Below are 15121 nucleotides of genomic sequence, written 5' to 3'. Positions count from 1 at the left end.
AAAAACGTCATAGTATAGTAAAGCATAAAAAGTCATAAAAACGTGATATTATAGTAAGATATAAAGAGTTATACAAAAGACATTGTATAGTAACGCATAAGAGGTAATAAAAATATCAGTATAGTAAGGCAAAAAAGTCATAAAAACGTCACAGTATAGCAAGGCATCAAAAGTCTTAAAAACGTCATAGTATAATAAGGCATGTAAATGTCATAGTATAGTAAGGCAAAAGAAAGTAATAATAACGTCATAGTATAGTAAGGCATGAAAAGTCACTAAAACGTCACAGTATAGTAAGGCATAAAAAGGCATAAAAAATCAAAAAAATGTGTAAGTATACTGAGGAATAAAAACATCACAGTTTGATAATGCATGAAAAGTCATAAATTCGTCATATAGAATATAGTATATTAAGGCATAAAAAATCATAAAAACGTCATAGTACAGTGAGGCATAAAAAGAATATAGTATTTTAAGGCATAAAAACGTCATAAAAACGTCATAGTATAGTAAGGCATAAAAAGTCATAAAAACATCATTGTATTTTAAGGCATAAAAAGTCATAAAAACGTCATAATATAGTATGGCATAAAAAGTCATAAAAACGTCATAATATAATAAGGCATGAAAAGTCATAAAAACGACATAGTATAGTAATGCAAAAAACCCGTAAAAAAGTCATAGTATAGTAAGGCATAAAAGGCCATGAAAACGACATAGTATAGTAAGGCATAAAAAGTCAGAAAAATGACATAGTATAGCAAGGCATAAAAAGGCATAGGATAGTAAGGCATAAAAAGTCATAAAAACGTCATAAAATAATAAGGCATAAAGAGTCATAAAAACGACAGTATAGTAAGGCAAAAAAGTCATAAAAACGACATAGTATAATAAGGCATAAAAAGTCATAGTATAGTAAGGCATAAAAAGTCATAAAAAGTCATAATATAATAGGGCAGGAAAAGTCATAAAAACGACATAGTATAGAAAGGCATAAAAAGGCATAGTATAGTAAGGCATAAAAAGTCATAAAAATTTCATAGTATTTTAAGGCATAAAAAGTCATAAAAACGACATAGTATAGCAAGGCATAAAAAGGCATAGTATAGTAAGGCATAAAACGTCATTAAAATGTCATAGTATTTTAAAGCATAAAAAGTCAGAAAAACAACATAGTATAGAAAGGCATAAAAGGTCATGAAAACGACATAGTATAGTAAGGCATAAAAAGTGATAAAAAATTCATAGTATAGTAAGGCATAAAAAGTCATAGTATAGTAAGGCATAAAAAGTCATAAAAATGTCATAATATAGTAAGGCATAAAAAGTCATAAAAACGACATAGTATAGCAAGGCATAAAAACTCAAAATAACGTCATAATATAATAACGCATGAAAAGTCATAAAAATGACATAGAATAGTAAGGCAAAAAACTCGTAATAAAGTCATAGTATAGTAAGGCATTAAAAGTCATGAAAACGACATAGTATAGTAAGGCATAAAAAGTCATTAAAACGACATTGTATAGTATGACAAAAAAAGTCATAAAAAAGTCATAGTATAGTAAGGCATAAAAAGTCATAAAAACGACATAGTATAGCAAGGCATAAAAAGGCAAAGTATAGTAAGGCATGAAAAGTCATTAAAATGTAATCGTATTTTAAGGCATAAAAAGTCATAAAAACGTCATAATATAGTAAGGCATAAAAAGTCATAAAAACGACATGGTATAGTAAGGCAAAAAACTCATGAAAAAGTCATAGTATAGTAAGGCATAAAAATTCATAAAAACGACAGTATAGTAAGGCAAAAAAAATCATAAAAATGACATAGTATAATAAGGCATAAAAAGTCATAAAATAATAAGGCATAAAAGGTCATCTAAACGACATAGTATAGCAAGGCATAAAAACTCAAAATAACGTCATAATATAATAACCCATGAAAAGTCAGAAAAATGACATAGAATAGTAAGGCAAAAAACTCGTAATAAAGTCATAGTATAGTAAAGCATAAAGAGTCATGAAAACGACATAGTATAGTAAGGCATAAAAAGTGATAAAAAAGTCATAGTATAGTAAGGCATAAAAGTCATAGTATAGTAAGGCATAAAAAGTCATAAAAACGACATGGTATAGTAAGGCATAAAAGGTCATAAAAATGTCATAGTATAGTAAGGCATAAAAAGTCATAAAAACGACATAGTTTAGCAAGGCATAAAAAGGTATAGTATAGTAAGGCATGAAAAGTCATTAAAATGTAATAGTATTTTAAGGCATAAAAAGTCATAAAAACGTCATAATATAGTAAGGCATAAAAATACATTAAAACGACATAGTATAGTAAGGCAAAAAACTCATGAAAAAGTCATAGTATAGTAAGGCATAAAAAGTCATAAAAACGTCATAATATAATAAGGCATGAAAGGTCATGAAAACGACATAGTATAGTAATGCAAAAAACCCGTAAAAAAGTCATAGTATAGTAAGGCATAAAAAGTCACAGTATAGTAAGGCATAAAAAGTCATAAAAAGTCATAATATAATAGGGCAGGAAAAGTCATAAAAACGACATAGTATAGAAAGGCATAAAAAGGCATAGTATAGTAAGGCATAAAACGTCATTAAAATGTCATAGTATTTTAAGGCATAAAAAGTCAGAAAAACGACATGGTATAGAAAGGCATAAAAGGTCATGAAAACGACATAGTATAGTAAGGCATAAAAAGTGATAACAAATTCATAGTATAGTAAGACATAAAAAGTCATAGTATAGTAAGGCATAAAAAGTCATAAAAACGACATAGTATAGTAAGGCATGAAAAGTCATAAAAACGACATAGTATAGCAAGGCATAAAAAGGCAAAGTATAGTAAAGCATGAAAAGTCATTAAAATGTAATAGTATTTTAAGGCAAAAAAAGTCATAAAAACGTCATAATATAGTAAGGCAAAAAAAATCATAGAAATCACATAGTATAATAAGGCATAAAAAGTCATAAAATAATAAGGCATAAAAGGTCATCTAAACGACATAATATAGCAAGGCATAAAAACTCAAAATAATGTCATAATATTATAACGCATGAAAAGTCATAAAAATGACAGAATAGTAAAGCATAAAAAGTGATAAAAAAAAGTCATAGTATAGTAAGGCATGAAAAGTCATAAAAACGACATGGTATAATAAGGCATAAAAGGTCATAAAAATGTCATCGTATTTTAAGGCATAAAAAGTCATAAAAACAACATAGTTTAGCAAGGCATAAAAAGTTATAGTATAGTAAGGCATGAAAAGTCATTAAAATGTAATAGTATTTTAAGGCATAAAAAGTCATAAAAACGACATGGTATAGTAAGGCATAAAAAGTCATAAAAATGTCATAGTATAGTAAGGCATAAAAAGTCATAAAAACGACATAGTATAGCAAGGCATAAAAAGGTATAGTATAGTAAGGCATAAAAAGTCATAAAAACGTCATAATATAATAAGGCATGAAAAGTCATAAAAACGACATAGTATAGTAAGGCATAAAACGTCATAGTATAGTAAGGCATAAAAAGGCATAGTATAGTAAGGCATAAAAAGTCATAAAAAGGTATAGTATAGTAAGGCATTAAAAGGCATATAAACGTCATAGTATAGCAAGGCAAAAAACTCATGAAAAAGTCATAGTATAGTAAGGCATAAAAAGGCATAAAAAGTCATAAAAATGTCATAATATAATAAGGCATGAAAAGTCATAGTATAGTAAGGCATAAAAAGTCATAAAAACGACGTAGTATAGTAAGGCATAAAAGGTCATAAAAATGTCATAGTATTTTGAGGCATTAAAAGGCATATAAACGTCATAGTTTTTAAGGCATAAAAACTCATAAAAATGACATAGTATAGTAATGCAAAAAACCCGTAAAAAAATCATAGTATAGTAAGGCATAAAACGTCATTAAAATGTCATAGTATTTTAAGGCATAAAAAGTCAGAAAAACGACATGGTATAGAAAGGCATAAAAGGTCATGAAAACGACATAGTATAGTAAGGCATAAAAAGTGATAACAAATTCATAGTATAGTAAGACATAAAAAGTCATAGTATAGTAAGGCATAAAAAGTCACAAAAACGACATAGTATAGTAAGGCATGAAAAGTCATAAAAACGACATAGTATAGCAAGGCATAAAAAGGCATAAAAAGGCAAAGTATAGTAAAGCATGAAAAGTCATTAAAATGTAATAGTATTTTAAGGCATAAAAAGTCATAAAAACGTCATATATAGTAAGGCAAAAAAAATCATAGAAATCACATAGTATAATAAGGCATAAAAAGTCATAAAATAATAAGGCATAAAAGGTCATCTAAACGACATAATATAGCAAGGCATAAAAACTCAAAATAATGTCATAATATTATAACGCATGAAAAGTCATAAAAATGACAGAATAGTAAAGCATAAAAAGTGATAAAAAAAAGTCATAAAAACGACATAGTATAATAAGGCATGAAAAGTCATAAAAACGACATGGTATAATAAGGCATAAAAGGTCATAAAAATGTCATCGTATTTTAAGGCATAAAAAGTCATAAAAACAACATAGTTTAGCAAGGCATAAAAAGTTATAGTATAGTAAGGCATGAAAAGTCATTAAAATGTAATAGTATTTTAAGGCATAAAAAGTCATAAAAACGACATGGTATAGTAAGGCATAAAAAGTCATAAAAATGTCATAGTATAGTAAGGCATAAAAAGTCATAAAAACGACATAGTATAGCAAGGCATAAAAAGGTATAGTATAGTAAGGCATAAAAAGTCATAAAAACGTCATAATATAATAAGGCATGAAAAATCATAAAAACGACATAGTATAGTAAGGCATAAAAACGTCATAGTATAGTAAGGCATAAAAAGGCATAGTATAGTAAGGCATAAAAAGTCATAAAAAGGTATAGTATAGTAAGGCATAAAAAGTCATAAAAACGTCATAGTATAGCAAGGCAAAAAACTCATGAAAAAGTCATAGTATAGTAAGGCATAAAAAGTCATAAAAATGTCATAATATAATAAGGCATGAAAAGTCATAGTATAGTAAGGCATAAAAAGTCATAAAAACGACATAGTATAGTAAGGCATAAAAGGTCATAAAAATGTCATAGTATTTTGAGGCATTAAAAGGCATATAAACGTCATAGTTTTTAAGGCATAAAAACTCATAAAAATGACATAGTATAGTAATGCAAAAAACCCGTAAAAAAATCATAGTATAGTAAGGCATAAAAAGTCATTAAAATGTCATAGTATTTTAAGGCATAAAAAGTCAGAAAAACGACATGGTATAGAAAGGCATAAAAGGTCATGAAAACGACATAGTATAGTAAGGCATAATAAGTGATAAAAAATTCATAGTATAGTAAGGCATAAAAAGTCATAGTATAGTAAGGCATAAAAAGTCATAAAAACGACATATTATAGTAAGGCATAAAAAGTCATAAAAACGACATTGTATAGTATGACAAAAAAAGTCATAAAAAAGTCATAGTATAGTAAGGCATGAAAAGTCATAAAAACGACATAATATAGCAAGGCATAAAAAGGCAAAGTATAGTAAAGCATGAAAAGTCATTAAAATGTAATAGTATTTTAAGGCAAAAAAAATCATAAAAACGACATAGTATAATAAGGCATAAAAAGTCATAAAATAATAAGGCATAAAAGGTGATCTAAATGTCATAGTATAGCAAAGCATAAAAAGTCATCAAAATGTCATAATATAATAAGGCATGAAAAGTCATAAAAACGACATAGTATAGTAAGGCATAAAAAGTCATCAAAATGTCATAATATAATAAGGCATGAAAAGTCATAAAAACGACATAGTATAGTAAGGCATAAAAAGTCATAAAAACGACAGTATAGCAAGGCATAAAAAGGCAAAGTATAGTAAGGCATGAAAAGTCATTAAAATGTAATAGTATTTTAAGGCATAAAAAGTCATAAAAACGTCATAATATAGTAAGGCATAAAAAGTCATAAAAACGACATAGTATAGTAAGGCAAAAAACTCATGAAAAAGTCATAGTATAGTAAGGCATAAAAAGTCATAAAAACGACATAGTATAGTAAGGCAAAAAACTCATGAAAAAGTCATAGTATAGTAAGGCATAAAAAGTCATAAAAATGTCATAATATAATAAGGCATGAAAAGTCATAGTATAGTAAGGCATAAAAGGTCATAAAAATGTCATAGTATTTTGAGGCATTAAAAGGCATATAAACGTCATAGTTTTTAAGGCATAAAAACTCATAAAAATGTCATAATATAGTAAGGTATAAAAAGTCATAAAAATGACATAGTATAGTAATGCAAAAAACCCGTAAAAAAATCATAGTATAGTAAGGCATAAAAAGTCATTAAAATGTCATAGTATTTTAAGGCATAAAAAGTCAGAAAAACGACATGGTATAGAAAGGCATAAAAGGTCATGAAAACGACATAGTATAGTAAGGCATAATAAGTGATAAAAAATTCATAGTATAGTAAGGCATAAAAAGTCATAGTATAGTAAGGCATAAAAAGTCATAAAAACGACATATTATAGTAAGGCATAAAAAGTCATAAAAACGACATTGTATAGTATGACAAAAAAAGTCATAAAAAAGTCATAGTATAGTAAGGCATGAAAAGTCATAAAAACGACATAGTATAGCAAGGCATAAAAAGGCATAGTATAGTAAGCATGAAAAGTCATTAAAATGTAATAGTATTTTAAGGCAAAAAAAGTCATAAAAACGACATAGTATAATAAGGCATAAAAAGTCATAAAATAATAAGGCATAAAAGGTGATCTAAATGTCATAGTATAGCAAAGCATAAAAAGTCATCAAAATGTCATAATATAATAAGGCATGAAAAGTCATAAAAACGACATAGTATAGTAAGGCATAAAAAGTCATCAAAATGTCATAATATAATAAGGCATGAAAAGTCATAAAAACGACATAGTATAGTAAGGCATAAAAAGTCATAAAAACGACAGTATAGCAAGGCATAAAAAGGCAAAGTATAGTAAGGCATGAAAAGTCATTAAAATGTAATAGTATTTTAAGGCATAAAAAGTCATAAAAACGTCATAATATAGTAAGGCATAAAAAGTCATAAAAACGACATAGTATAGTAAGGCAAAAAACTCATGAAAAAGTCATAGTATAGTAAGGCATAAAAAGTCATAAAAACGACAGTATAGTAAGGCAAAAAAAATCATAAAAATGACATAGTATAATAAGGCATAAAAAGTCATAAAATAATAAGGCATAAAAGGTCATCTAAACGACATAGTATAGCAAGGCATAAAAACTCAAAATAATGTCATAATATTATAACGCATGAAAAGTCATAAAAATGACATAGAATAGTAAGGCATAAAAAGTGATAAAAAAAAGTCATAGTATAGTAAGGCATGAAAAGTCATAAAAACGACATGGTATAATAAGGCATAACAGGTCATAAAAATGTCAACGTATTTTAAGGCATAAAAAGTCATAAAAACGACATAGTTTAGCAAGGCATAAAAAGGTATAGTATAGTAAGGCATGAAAAGTCATTAAAATGTAATAGTATTTTAAGGCAAAAAAAGTCATAAAAACGTCATAATATAGTAAGGCAAAAAAAATCATAGAAATCACATAGTATAATAAGGCATAAAAAGTCATAAAATAATAAGGCATAAAAGGTCATCTAAACGACATAATATAGCAAGGCATAAAAACTCAAAATAATGTCATAATATAATAAGGCATAAAAAGTCATAAAAACGACATAGAATAGTAAGGCATAAAAAGTGATAAAAAAAAGTCATAGTATAGTAAGGCATGAAAAGTCATAAAAACGACATGGTATAATAAGGCATAAAAGGTCATAAAAATGTCATCGTATTTTAAGGCATAAAAAGTCATAAAAACGACATAGTTTAGCAAGGCATAAAAAGTTATAGTATAGTAAGGCATGAAAAGTCATTAAAACGTAATAGTATTTTAAGGCATAAAAAGTCATAAAAACGACATGGTATAGTAAGGCATAAAAAGTCATAAAAATGTCATAGTATAGTAAGGCATAAAAAGTCATAAAAACGACATAGTATAGCAAGGCATAAAAAGGTATAGTATAGTAAGGCATAAAAAGTCATAAAAACGTCATAATATAATAAGGCATGAAAAATCATAAAAACGACATAGTATAGTAAGGCATAAAAACGTCATAGTATAGTAAGGCATAAAAAGGCATAGTATAGTAAGGCATAAAAAGTCATAAAAAGGTATAGTATAGTAAGGCATAAAAAGTCATAAAAACGACATAGTATAGTAAGGCAAAAAACTCATGAAAAAGTCATAGTATAGTAAGGCATAAAAAGTCATAAAAATGTCATAATATAATAAGGCATGAAAAGTCATAGTATAGTAAGGCATAAAAAGTCATAAAAACGACATAGTATAGTAAGGCATAAAAGGTCATAAAAATGTCAGTATTTTGAGGCATTAAAAGTCATAAAAATGTCATAGTATTTTAAGGCATAAAAACTCATGAAAAAGTCATAGTATAGTAAGGCATAAAAAGTCATAAAAATGTCATAATATAATAAGGCATGAAAAGTCATAGTATAGTAAGGCATAAAAAGTCATAAAAACGACATAGTATAGTAAGGCATAAAAGGTCATAAAAATGTCATAGTATTTTGAGGCATTAAAAGTCATATAAACGTCATAGTTTTTAAGGCATAAAAACTCATAAAAATGTCATAATATAGTAAGGTATAAAAAGTCATAAAAATGACATAGTATAGTAATGCAAAAAACCCGTAAAAAAATCATAGTATAGTAAGGCATAAAACGTCATTAAAATGTCATAGTATTTTAAGGCATAAAAAGTCATAAAAACGACATGGTATAGTAAGGCATAAAAAGTCATAAAAAGACATAGTATAGTAAGGCATAATAAGTGATAAAAAATTCATAGTATAGTAAGGCATAAAAAGTCATAGTATAGTAAGGCATAAAAAGTCATAAAAACGACATATTATAGTAAGGCATAAAAAGTCATAAAAACGACATTGTATAGTATGACAAAAAAAGTCATAAAAAAGTCATAGTATAGTAAGGCATGAAAAGTCATAAAAACGACATAGTATAGCAAGGCATAAAAAGGCAAAGTATAGTAAAGCATGAAAAGTCATTAAAATGTAATAGTATTTTAAGGCATAAAAAGTGATAAAAAAAAGTCATAAAAATGACATAGTATAATAAGGCATAAAAAGTCATAAAATAATAAGGCATAAAAGGTGATCTAAATGTCATAGTATAGCAAGGCATAAAAAGTCATCAAAATGTCATAATATAATAAGGCATAAAAAGTCATAAAAAAGTCATGAAAACGAAATAATATAATAAGGCATGAAAAGTCATAAAAACGACATAGTATAGTAAGGCATAAAAAGTCATAAAAACGACAGTATAGCAAGGCATAAAAAGGCAAAGTATAGTAAGGCATGAAAAGTCATTAAAATGTAATAGTATTTTAAGGCATAAAAAGTCATAAAAACGTCATAATATAGTAATGCAAAAAACCCGTAAAAAATCATAGTATAGTAAGGCATAAAAAGTCATAGTATAGTAAGGCATAAAAAGTCAGAAAAATGACATAGTATAGTAAGGCATAAAAGGTCATGAAAACGACATAGTATAATAAGGCATAAAAAGGCATGGTATAGTAAGGCATAAAAAGTAATTAAAATGTCATAGTATTTTAAGGCATAAAAGATCATAAAAACGTCATAATATAGTAAGGCATAAAAAGTCATAAAAACGACATAGTATAGTAAGGCAAAAAACTCATGAAAATGTCATAATATAATAAGGCATGAAAAGTCATAGTATAGTAAGGCATAAAAGGTCATAAAAATGTCAGTATTTTGAGGCATTAAAAGTCATATAAACGTCATAGTTTTTAAGGCATAAAAACTCATAAAAATGTCATAATATAGTAAGGTATAAAAAGTCATAAAAATGACATAGTATAGTAATGCAAAAAACCCGTAAAAAAATCATAGTATAGTAAGGCATAAAACGTCATTAAAATGTCATAGTATTTTAAGGCATAAAAAGTCAGAAAAACGACATGGTATAGAAAGGCATAAAAGGTCATGAAAACGACATAGTATAGTAAGGCATAAAAAGTGATAAAAAATTCATAGTATAGTAAGGCATAAAAAGTCATAGTATAGTAAGGCATAAAAAGTCATAAAAACAACATAGTATAGTAAGGCATGAAAAGTCATAAAAACGACATAGTATAGCAAGGCATAAAAAGGCAAAGTATAGTAAAGCATGAAAAGTCATTAAAATGTAATAGTATTTTAAGGCAAAAAAAGTCATAAAAACGTCATAATATAGTAAGGCAAAAAAAATCATAAAAACGTCATAGTATAATAAGGCATAAAAAGTCATAAAATAATAAGGCATAAAAAGTCATAAAAAAGTCATAAAAAAGTCATAGTATAGCAAGGCATAAAAAGGCATAAAAAGGCATAAAAAGTAATAAAAACGTCATAATAAGGCATGGAAAGTCATAAAAACGACATAGTATAGTAAGGCATAAAAAGTCATAAAAACGACATATTATAGTAAGGCATAAAAAGTCATAAAAACGACATAGTATAGTAAGGCAAAAAACTCATGAAAAAGTCATAGTATAGTAAGGCATAAAAAGTCATAAAAACGACAGTATAGTAAGGCAAAAAAAATCATAAAAATGACATAGTATAATAAGGCATAAAAAGTCATAAAATAATAAGGCATAAAAGGTCATCTAAACGACATAGTATAGCAAGGCATAAAAACTCAAAATAATGTCATAATATTATAACGCATGAAAAGTCATAAAAATGACATAGAATAGTAAGGCATAAAAAGTGATAAAAAAAAGTCATAGTATAGTAAGGCATGAAAAGTCATAAAAACGACATGGTATAATAAGGCATAAAAGGTCATAAAAATGTCATCGTGTTTTAAGGCATAAAAAGTCATAAAAACGACACAGTTTAGCAAGGCATAAAAAGGTATAGTATAGTAAGGCATGAAAAGTCATTAAAATGTAATAGTATTTTAAGGCATAAAAAGTCATTAAAAACGACATGGTATAGTAAGGCATAAAAAGTCATAAAAACTTCACAGTATAGTAAGGCATAAAAAGGCATAAAAAGTAATTAAAATGTCATAGTATTTTAAGGCATAAAAAGTCATAAAAACGTCATAATATAGTAAGGCATAAAAAGTCATAAAAAAGTCATAAAAACGACATTGTATAGTAAGGCAAAAAACTCATGAAAATGTCATAATATAATAAGGCATGAAAAGTCATAGTATAGTAAGGCATAAAAGGTCATAAAAATGTCAGTATTTTGAGGCATTAAAAGTCATATAAACGTCATAGTTTTTAAGGCATAAAAACTCATAAAAATGTCATAATATAGTAAGGTATAAAAAGTCATAAAAATGACATAGTATAGTAATGCAAAAAACCCGTAAAAAAATCATAGTATAGTAAGGCATAAAACGTCATTAAAATGTCATAGTATTTTAAGGCATAAAAAGTCAGAAAAACGACATGGTATAGAAAGGCATAAAAGGTCATGAAAACGACATAGTATAGTAAGGCATAAAAAGTGATAAAAAATTCATAGTATAGTAAGGCATAAAAAGTCATAGTATAGTAAGGCATAAAAAGTCATAAAAACAACATAGTATAGTAAGGCATGAAAAGTCATAAAAACGACATAGTATAGCAAGGCATAAAAAGGCAAAGTATAGTAAAGCATGAAAAGTCATTAAAATGTAATAGTATTTTAAGGCAAAAAAAGTCATAAAAACGTCATAATATAGTAAGGCAAAAAAAATCATAAAAACGACATAGTATAATAAGGCATAAAAAGTCATAAAATAATAAGGCATAAAAGGTGATCTAAATGTCATAGTATAGCAAGGCATAAAAAGTCATCAAAATGTCATAATATAATAAGGCATGGAAAGTCATAAAAACGACATAGTATAGTAAGGCATAAAAAGTCATAAAAACGACATATTATAGTAAGGCATAAAAAGTCATAAAAACGACATAGTATAGTAAGGCAAAAAACTCATGAAAAAGTCATAGTATAGTAAGGCATAAAAAGTCATAAAAACGACAGTATAGTAAGGCAAAAAAAATCATAAAAATGACATAGTATAATAAGGCATAAAAAGTCATAAAATAATAAGGCATAAAAAGTCATAAAAAAGTCAGAGTATAGCAAGGCATAAAAACTCAAAATAATGTCATAATATAATAAGGCATGAAAAGTCATAAAAATGACATAGAATAGTAAGGCATAAAAAGTGATAAAAAAAAGTCATAGTATAGTAAGGCATGAAAAGTCATAAAAAAGTCATAAAAACGACATGGTATAATAAGGCATAAAAGGTCATAAAAATGTCATCGTATTTTAAGGCATAAAAAGTCATAAAAACGACACAGTTTAGCAAGGCATAAAAAGGTATAGTATAGTAAGGCATGAAAAGTCATTAAAATGTAATAGTATTTTAAGGCATAAAAAGTCATAAAAACGACATGGTATAGTAAGGCATAAAAAGTCATAAAAACTTCACAGTATAGTAAGGCATAAAAAATCATAAAAACGTCATAATATAATAAGGCATGAAAAGTCATAAAAACGACATAGTATAGTAAGGCATAAAAAGTCATAAAAACGTCATAGTATAGTAAGGCATAAAAAGGCATAGTATAGTAAGGCATAAAAAGTCATAAAAAGGTATAGTATAGTAAGGCATAAAAAGTCATAAAAAGTCATAAAAACGTCATAATATAGTAAGGCATAAAAAGTCATAAAAACGACATAGTATAGTAAGGCATAAAAAGTCATAAAAACGACATAGTATAGCAAGGCATAAAAAGGTATAGTATAGTAAGGCATAAAAAGTCATAAAAACGTCATAATATAATAAGGCATGAAAAGTCATAAAAACAACATAGTATAGTAAGGCATAAAAAGTCATAAAAATGTCATAGTATAGTAAGGCATAAAAAGGCATAGTATAGTAAGGCATAAAAAGTCATAAAAAGGTATAGTATAGTAAGGCATAAAAAGTCATAAAAACGTCATAATATAGTAAGGCATAAAAAGTCATAAAAACGACATAGTATAGTAAGGCATAAAAAGTCATAAAAATGTCATAGTATAGTAAGGCATAAAAAGGCATAGTATAGTAAGGCATAAAAAGTCATAAAAACGTCATAGTATAGTAAGGCATAAAAAGTCATAAAAACGTCATAATATAGTAAGGCATAAAAAGGCATAAAAAGTCATAAAAACGACATAGTATAACAAGGCATAAAAAGGTATAGTATAGTAAGGCATAAAAAGTCATTAAAATGTCATAGTATTTTAAGGCATAAAAAGTCATAAAAACGTCATAATATAATAAGGCATGAAAAGTCATAAAAACGACATAGTATAGTAAGGCATAAAAAGTCATGAAAACGAAATAATATAATAAGGCATAAAAAGGCATGGTACAGTAAGGCATAAAAAGTCATTAAAATGTCATAGTATTTTAAGGCATAAAAGGTCATAAAAACGTCATAATATAGTAAGGCATAAAAAGTCATAAAAATGTCTTAATATAATAAGGCATGAAAAGTCATAGTATAGTAAGGCATGAAAAGTCATAAAAACGACATGGTATAATAAGGCATAAAAGGTCATAAAAATGTCATCGTATTTTAAGGCATAAAAAGTCATAAAAACGACATAGTTTAGCAAGGCATAAAAAGGTATAGTATAGTAAGGCATGAAAAGTCATTAAAATGTAATAGTATTTTAAGGCATAAAAAGTCATAAAAACGACATGGTATAGTAAGGCATAAAAAGTCATAAAAACGACATAGTATAGTAAGGCATAAAAAGTCATAAAAACGACATAGTATAGCAAGGCATAAAAAGGTCATAGTATAGTAAGGCATAAAAAGTCATAAAAAAGTCATAAAAACGTCATAATATAATAAGGCATAAAAAGGCATAAAAGGTCATAAAAATGTGTTAATATAATAAGGCATAAAAAGTCATAAAAAGTCATAGTATAGTAAGGCATAAAAAGTCATAAAAACGACATAGTATAGCAAGGCATAAAAAGGTATAGTATAGTAAGGCATAAAAAGTCATAAAAACGTCATAATATAATAAGTCATGAAAAGTCATAAAAACGACATAGTATAGTAAGGCATAAAAAGTCATAAAAACGTCATAGTATAGTAAGGCAAAAACCTCATGAAAAAGTCATAGTATAGTAAGGCATAAAAAGTCATAAAAATGTCATAATATAATAAGGCATGAAAAGTCATAGTATAGTAAGGCATAAAAGGTCATGAAAACGACATAGTATAATAAGGCATAAAAAGGCATGGTATAGTAAGGCATAAAAAGTCATGAAAACGACATAGTATAATAAGGCATAAAATGGCATGGTATAGTAAGGCATAAAAAGTCATTAAAATGTCATAGTATTTTAAGGCATAAAAAGTCATAAAAACGTCATAATATAGTAAGGCATAAAAAGTCATAAAAATGTCATAATATAATAAGGCATGAAAAGTCATAGTATAGTAAGGCATAAAAAGTCATAAAAACGACATAGTATAGTAAGGCATAAAAGGTCATAAAAATGTCATAGTATTTTGAGGCATTAAAAGTCATATAAACGTCATAGTTTTTAAGGCATAAAAACTCATAAAAATGTCATAATATAGTAAGGTATAAAAAGTCATGAAAATGACATAGTATAGTAAGGCATAAAAAGTCATAAAAACGACATAGTATAGTAATGCAAAAAACCCTTAAAAAATCATAGTATAGTAAGGCATAAAAAGTCATAGTATAGTAAGGCATAAAAAGTCAGAAAAATTACATAGTATAGTAAGGCATAAAAGTCATGAAATAATAAGGCATAAAAGGTCATCTAAACGACATAGTATAGTAAGGCATAAAAGGTCATGAAAACGACATAGTATAATAAGGCATAAAA

The sequence above is a fragment of the Seriola aureovittata genome, chromosome 13 (genome assembly GCF_021018895.1).
Source record: "Seriola aureovittata isolate HTS-2021-v1 ecotype China chromosome 13, ASM2101889v1, whole genome shotgun sequence".
Lineage (NCBI taxonomy): Eukaryota > Metazoa > Chordata > Actinopteri > Carangiformes > Carangidae > Seriola > Seriola aureovittata.
This window is presented reverse-complemented; position numbering follows the sequence as displayed.